The sequence below is a fragment of the Eumetopias jubatus genome, unplaced genomic scaffold (genome assembly GCF_037043125.1).
Source record: "Eumetopias jubatus isolate StellerSeaLion01/CBP00866 unplaced genomic scaffold, mEumJub1_p1.0 scaffold_5, whole genome shotgun sequence".
NCBI lineage: Eukaryota > Metazoa > Chordata > Mammalia > Carnivora > Otariidae > Eumetopias > Eumetopias jubatus.
Genome location: NW_028274811.1, coordinates 51,469,431 through 51,477,105, shown reverse-complemented (window position 1 = coordinate 51,477,105; position 7,675 = coordinate 51,469,431). Strand labels below are relative to the sequence as shown.

The window sequence follows — 7,675 nt, the reverse complement described above, 5'->3', positions numbered from 1 at the left end:
AGCTTGTTATTTTAAGCACTGACATGGCAAAGAATCCCTTCCTTTAGCAGATAGCCTTCTGTCAGCTTTTCTATCTGGCAAGTTGAAATTTTCCTAAGTTGTATTTATTTAAAGTGAGTACACCTATGAATAAATAGAGAGCATTAAACTCAGGAGAGGGACAAAAATCTCTGGTCAGCCGGCAGTGGCGTGCATTTGCTGCCCCACATCAATGCCATGGGGCTTCCTCATTATCAGTGCATTTAGAAGCTAAGAATCTTGGACATGACATTTCTTAAAAACACATACTTATTGTACCCATTTGTCTATGACTACTTACGGAGTGCTATCATCATAACACCTAAGCAAGTTTAATAAAAAACATTTAAAAAATGAGTCTTCACAAGATTCCTTCTTGAATATAAATGAAAATATAGTGTGGAAAATATCAGCTAACAAAAAAAAAAAAGGATGCTACAAAAAATTCAGGTGTAGGCCTGTACTCCCAATACAGCCGACTCTTGAACAACGTGGGGGTTGGGGCGCCAATCCTCAGCACAGCTGAAAATCTGCATATAACTTTTGACTCTCCAAAAGCTTAAGGACTACCAGTAAGCCTGACTGAGAACGTCAACAGTCAATTAGCATGTAATCGAAGGGTCTGGCCGAAACAAGCTGCTCTGATTAAGAAAATAATTTGGGGATGCCACAAAAGAATCATTTTAGAATGCCAATGAACCTGATAAAAATCTTAACCTCCAGCTTTTCCTGAGGGACACTGTGCAAAACATTCGTATCCAAGTGCCCAGGATCTATAGCTTCAAGAGGATCTGCCGGCAGCGCAGGGCTGTATCATCAGCATGGCCTTTCACATGTCCCTTGATCGGATGTGGCTGCTATTTTCTGAGCCAGGGCAGAACCACGCTGTTACAGACTGAGTGCATGTGTCCCCTCCAAATTCATGTGTGGAAACCTACTCCCCCGTGTGCTGGTATTAGGAGGTGGGGTCTATGAGAGGTGAGCTGGTCATGAGGGTGGAGCCCTCATGGGTGGGATTAGTGCTTTCATAAGAGAGACTCCCGCCTCTTCCTCCAGGTGAGGACGGAATGAGGGGACAGCCATCTGTGACCCAGGAAGCAGATGACATCAGACACCGAATCTGCTGGAGCCTTGATGTTCGACCTCCAGTCTCCAGAACAGTGAGAAACAAATGTTTCTGGAAGCCAGAGTCCATCGTAACTTGTGACAGCAGGCTAAGCAGATGATGTCACACAGTAGGCCCTGATCCTGCCTAACTGTGCTGATAAGAAGCAATCTGATAAAATTCCCTTACCTTTCAAGGAACGCTAGCTTTTTCCCCTCAGTACCTCGTAAGCTCATGGAAATGCCTCTGTCATCTGCTGCTTGCTTTCTCTGAAGCTATTTATAGCTCAGGTTAGGTCCTCCTCCAGGCTACTTTTTTTTTCTAATTTCATAAACTGAATATCAAGTCCCAACTTGTTTGAATTGCTCCCTCCACCATTCCCCCTGTGACGGATACTTTAAAGTGGTTAAAGAAAACATTTTACACACCTGCCTAACATTCAATGAACATGTATATGCAAAACATCTATATGCAAGAAACTTTGGATGTGGGGCATCCAAAAGTTGAATCAGACTCAGACCCAGCTCTCATGTAGTTTCAGCTTACAGGAAAGATGTTTTAAAAAAAGGACAGAAGAAAGTGTTCAATGTCACTAGCATAGCAAGTTCAAGGGAAAATGACATTTGGTCTTTCCAGGGAGATCAGGAAGAGACTCCTGAAAGTCATTTTTTGATTGAGCCTTAAAGTATTCTTTTTAAAAAAGTCTTATACGAAACAATATATTTCCTTTTTCTGATGTCACAGCCCCAGCAAGTGGTTTTATACCAAATTTAATGGCAGTTACACACAATGTTTTGTGCGTGGGAGGAGGAAGAAAGAGAAGTAACCACACAATTCAAAAATACAAAAACAAAAACAAAATCTTGGATAACTTTTAGCATCTGTTCCACTCCTACATTAATAAAATTCACCTGGGAATTCTGAGGAAAAGGCCAACAGAGAACAGGGTGGAGGGTAAAGAAGGGCATACTGGTGAATAAAAAGCCACAGGGGGAGAAAAAAGCCACAGAGAGCCCTCCCACCCCCACCCTCCGGCCAGGACAGACCTCACTCCCCCTCCCCAAACCAGGAGGACACTGCGCTGGGAAGCTGAAGCTCTTCTGCTGGAGTATGTCCCCAAAATAAGGCTGCCTGCTGCAGCACCCAGCGAAAGATGGGGGAGGGCAGCAGGGAGGGAGCGGCCGGGTTGGGGGCGGGCATAAGGGAAGGAAACACTTAGCTGAGCAGATGGCAAACGGTGAAGGAGCTGTATTTGTATATTTAGAGAGAGGGACAGGGCTGAGGAGCTCGTAAACTTAAAAGCAAATGTCCTAAACCTCATTATTTTTAAAAAAAGAAAGATGTCCTTGCTACACCTACCCTACACCCAACTTGTTAATAACTTAGTTCTTTTTCTTCTTCTTCTTCTTCTTCCTTTTTTTGGGGGGTGCGTTTTATTAATACTTTGCTCTTTACTTGAGAGAGGTCAGTGCTCTCACTGGGCTGAGGCGTGGCATGGACGCACCTGTACCCAGAAGGATGGCCAGAACTTCTGCTGACCCCAGACCCACCCTGCCAGGTAATGCTAGTGCCATTCTGAAGTCTGGCTTGCCATTGTTCCCTGCGCAAAAACCCAGGTCGAGGATCCCAGTGCTGTGTATAGCCTGGGACTTCACTTCTAACTCTATGAACTAGAGATCGGGGTCCATAAACAGAGAAGGCATGCCATTCCTCAGTGTAATGAAGGAGTCAGGACCCCTAGGGCCTCCAGGCTTGCAAGGTGCTGCATCTGCTGAATTTTGAGGTAGGTTATTGGGATGGCCAAGTGTGCCTTCTTCTGGGACACCAACGTCTTTTGGGAAGTTCCTCTGCCTCCACTGGGGCCATGGTAAGGAAATGGCACCTACTCCCATGACCCATTGTAGGTTTGTGTGACATCAAATCAGGCCCCACTGAAAGACGTGCTGGTTCCCATGGTATTCAGGTCATATGGTTGGAGTGAGAAGTGGCTGGGTCATTCCCACTGGGCTGAGCATTCGCATTAGAACATGAAATTTGAGGATTTCGTGTATTGATGCCCATTCCTGGCATGTTATTCACGGATGGCAAGTTGGGTGTAAGAGTTAGCGGGGAGTTGTCATCTGAATCAACAGCAGTCTTGACGGTATGATGGTACAATCAGGTAGAAGTGGGCATTGCCAACTTGGATATTCAACACATCATAATGGAGAGCAGGTTTGGGAAAGGACAGCCTGTGGAGGCAAGCTGTACCAGAGGAGACATCTGGATACTCACAGAAGCAGAACAAGCAGAGCAGCAGCAGACCCTAAGATGGGGCTATTTAATCAAAGTACCAATGTCTGAGCCCACCGTCAGGCCCACCACATACGGTGGAATCTGAAGAAGCTTGAGGTTCCCCAATGGCAAGTTTGGCACTGACAACTGGACTGCACATGGTGGGAGGTTTCAGAGAAATATACGAGCAGAATGCACATGGTGGCTTGCCAGAGATTTATTCATGGGCTTCTGCCTTGGTTGTGTCAAACTGGGGGAGCTGTGTGTGGAAGCTAATGGGGTTTCTAGAAGGACTGACAAGTAGCAATGACTATGACAAAGCTGGCCATTAGCCCTTTGGTGGGTCTGACTGGCTCTCTGAGATTTTGCAAAATGATTATTGCCTCCTGGACCTTGAGACACAGGAGGGAATGGCCTGAGGCCCACGCCTTCCTCCTGCAGGGTACTCACCATATGGCAGGGAAACCATCCTCTGCTAAGCAGGCAGCATCTTGGAGCCACCTGAGTTAATTCATCATCTCTCCAGGGCACACCAAGCCTCTCATCTTTTAAGGTATCTTCTGAGAGTTGGATCCTGTGTTGACATTTAAATTGACATCTCTCTTCATGGCATTAAGGACCATCCCAAACTCAAATCCCAACCGGGGCCCATCAGTGGGGCATTGCTTTTAGAAAGTCATCGCTGGTGAAACTTAGAAATGGAAAAAGGAAATGTTCACTGAGAGCCTGGGATCATCCTGGTTATCTCCATGCTGGGCCTGATGCCTGCCATGCTTATCCCAGGGAGAAGGCCTGGGCATTCTTTTGCCAAATGCTGTTGAAACCTCTCCGCAGACAACTCTGGGGATTTTGAAAGTGCTCCCTTCAGTCTAGACCACCGAAGATGGCTTGGCCAGGAGAGAAGTTTCAGTCATCTAGGATTTTTGACCCATTGTCTGGCCCAATGACTCCAGAAAGACCAGGTCTAGGTGCACAACTGGGGACATCTGTCCCTTCCATTGTTGAGCTTATCATTCCTGCAAATCCAAGGAGGCCTATCTGCCCCCTGGCATGTTGGGGTTGAGGGTCATGGCCCTAGGGACAGAGAATGTGGCATGCCGATACTATCAGGAGATGGCTCTTCTTGCTCAGGTACCTAGCTTTCATCAGGAGTCATCTGCTATCAGAGGAGAGCCCCCTAGATCAATTTGCAAGTCCATGTTAATAGTCATACCTGGGGAGAGTACTGTGGTACTGATTCCTCTACTACTCTTTATAAAAATGCCTCCTGTCATTTCAGCCAAAACTCTTTGCTCAGGAACTATATGATCTGGGTGGTTGGATCCTAGGGGCCCACAAGGGAGTTCCTTGAAGGTAGAACCACTTCATCTGGAGAAAAGGACACATGTCTGTATCCTATAAAGACAAGCAGAGCCCCCACATCTGTCTGGGGCCCAAGTCCCTTACCTAGGCATTGGTACTGAATCATCAGGACCTGTTATGGTTACTTGGGAGTTCCGTGTAACGCCCCAGGCTTCTGCATTGTTTGTGCTACTGTGAATACTTTCTCATTAGGTAAAAGCATATGCCGGATATTTCTGAGAGTTTGAAAGGAAAGCTACTGAATTTTCAGCTGCTCATGAGACAGTCTATCTGGATTCTCTCCCAGGGTAGGGGTATCTCCACCCAACATTAGTGGAAGGGCTGAAAGGAGGAGGGGGAGGAGATACAGGGATTTTCCAAAGAGGTATTGCCCTGGTAGGAGACAGAGGGAACTGCTTGGTTTGGGGGCGTCAAGTTTATTTGTCCCAATACGATGTAGGACAGTGAAGTAGAGCTGGCCAGGCTACATTCTACAGAAGGAATCAGTTTGTTTTCTCCCCCAGGCCTGTCCTAGGCCAGGGGACACATGGGAGCAGCTGGTCTGGGGGCTGATGCCAGAATGCAGAGTCATGGGCAGTTGGCATTCAGAGAGGAATTATGGCCCTGGTTGGCTGGAAGTGGGGGCTATTGTAGGAGAGGTTTTGGATCATTCCAAAGGCAGTTATCTGTGTGTTCAGAGGGGCTTTGGTTCTCTCTCTGTCTTGCTGCTAGGGATGTCCTGGATTTGGAAAGGAGTGGCAGTTTCCACTTGACCCTCAGTGCAGCTTCTGCAGTCTGTAAACATATGTACCATTTGGGCTAACATCTTCTGAGCAGGTGTGGGATTTGGACAAGTCTGACTGTGGGAAAGTCTGGAAGACCTGTGGGTCATGGAATTTGATAGGGTCATCAGTGTGCTAAGAATCCTGGGACTTCCTGTGGTCAGCATAATTACTTTCTTTAATCCTGGGAGCTCTCTGACCAAAGGAGGGGATGAAAATATCTTGCTCCCTTGGCACCATTTCCAGTTCCATTCTTTTTTTTTTTTTTAAGATTTTTATTTATTTATTCATGAGAGACAAGAGAGAGAAAGAGAGGCAGAGGGAGAAGCGGGCTCCCAAGGAGCAGGGAGCCCGATGCGGGGCTCGATCCCAGGACCCTGGGGTCATGACCTGAGCCGAAGGCAGACGCTTAACCATCTGAGCCACCCAGGCGCCCTCCAGTTCCATTCTTCAGGCCCATGGGCTCATCTGACCCAAGGAGTGCTTGAGGGGTATGGCTCCCACTCTTGGAGTCACAGGGAGAAGGGGGAAGGAGACTGGGATTAACTGGCTAGTTTCCATATTTACTCTGCATAGAGAATTTAGGAACCAGGTGGGGTTTTGCAGAAGGGGACATCACTGTAGGAGGAATGCCCATTACCTCCCACTCTACCTTGGGGTTTGACTCTCTTTCGTGTTGGGGAATTTCCCTCTTTAGGGTTACTGGAATGGACCGAACCCCTGAGCTTGCTGTCACAAACAGGAACAGGCTCTCTGAGTTCTTCTCAGATGGCAGTGGAAACAGCCGTGTGATAGTAACCTGATGCTTTCTGCGTAGGTCCCCTCATGCTGGCCACCTGAATGCCTTGTTCCTCTTTGTTCTTCTGTGCACTGAAGTTGGTCTTGCAGCTACACCATTCTCTAGGTGAGCCTCCTGCTGCCAGAGGAGGACCTCATATCTCGAGGGCACGACAATACAGAGAGCTTGCTGATCCTGGAGCTCAGGGGTCCAGGAACCATTCTCAAAGGCAATCCACACGTTTCCGGACATTCGATTTGTTCTTTTTCTATAATGGGACACAGAAGAACTTTCCAAAATCATCTCCCACTCCCAAACAAAAGTGAAAATCGGGCCGACATCAGTTAGTTCCATGTTCAGTCTCTGGAGGTGGAGTGAGGGCAGGGAAAGGGGAGCTGGCTTTGGTCCATGGCCTAGCCAGCTGCTAGGCTGGGTGGCCCCTCCTCTCCTAGCCCCTGCAGCTCTTAAAGTGTTTTAACCACTGGAAGGGATATGTAAATGAAGCATATAAGAAATGAGGTTGGGGGCATCTGGGTGACTCAGTCGGTTAAGCATCTGACTCTTGGTTTTGGCTCAGGTCATGATCTCAGTGTCATGAGATCGAGCCCTGCCTTGGTCTCCCCACTCAGCCAGGAGTCTGCCCCTCCCCCCACTTGCACGAGCTCTGGCACATGCATGCTCTCTCTCATTCTACAAAATAAATAAACAAATCTTAAAAAAAAAAAAAAAGAAATGAACTTGGAGAGGCAAGTTGGGACAAGATCTACAGTGTTTTGGTAGGGAGTGAGGAACTACCAAAGATTACTACTGCACGTGAGAGTGACATGATCATGACTCGGCTTCAGAGTGATTCACTCTCCCATTATTGTTTAAAGGAAAAAGAGATTCTTTTGGATGCAAGCAAGAGAAAACCAAATCAAGATGGCTTCACTGATAGAGATTATCTCATATAACAGGAAGTCCATATCTATAAAGAGAGATTTGATTGTCTTTTACAAAGCAATGGTGATATTTGAAACCGAGGGATTGGCTGAGGGTGTCAAGAGAGGACACAGACAAAACAACAACAAAAAAGTGACCAATAACAGAAGTTCAGAGAACGTCAAAGAGGAAAGCTAGGAGGCAGAAAAAAAATTAAGTCCTTATTATCCAATTTTTTGTCATCTCTATTTTAACACAAGGGTTCACCTCTACCCCCTCAATGATTATGTTTCAATGAAAGTGATTATTTAAACGAAATGAAAAAGACACTCAGTCTCTCAGAAATATTACATTCTCACGTCAGAAAGCCAATTTATCCAAGCCTAAGGATAACCACGGGTCCTTCCTCCATAGACAAGCCTTCCAATCCATTTCTAAATAATTTTATTTACTGTT

The 7,675-nt window shown here is 46.6% G+C and overlaps 1 pseudogene; it reads right to left on the bottom strand.

Moving 5' to 3' along the window:
• Positions 1-3,568: 3,568 nt before the first annotated feature.
• On the bottom strand, positions 3,569-5,760 carry LOC114224667 (B-cell CLL/lymphoma 9 protein pseudogene; annotated as a pseudogene).
• Between the last annotated feature and the right edge of the window lie 1,915 nt (positions 5,761-7,675).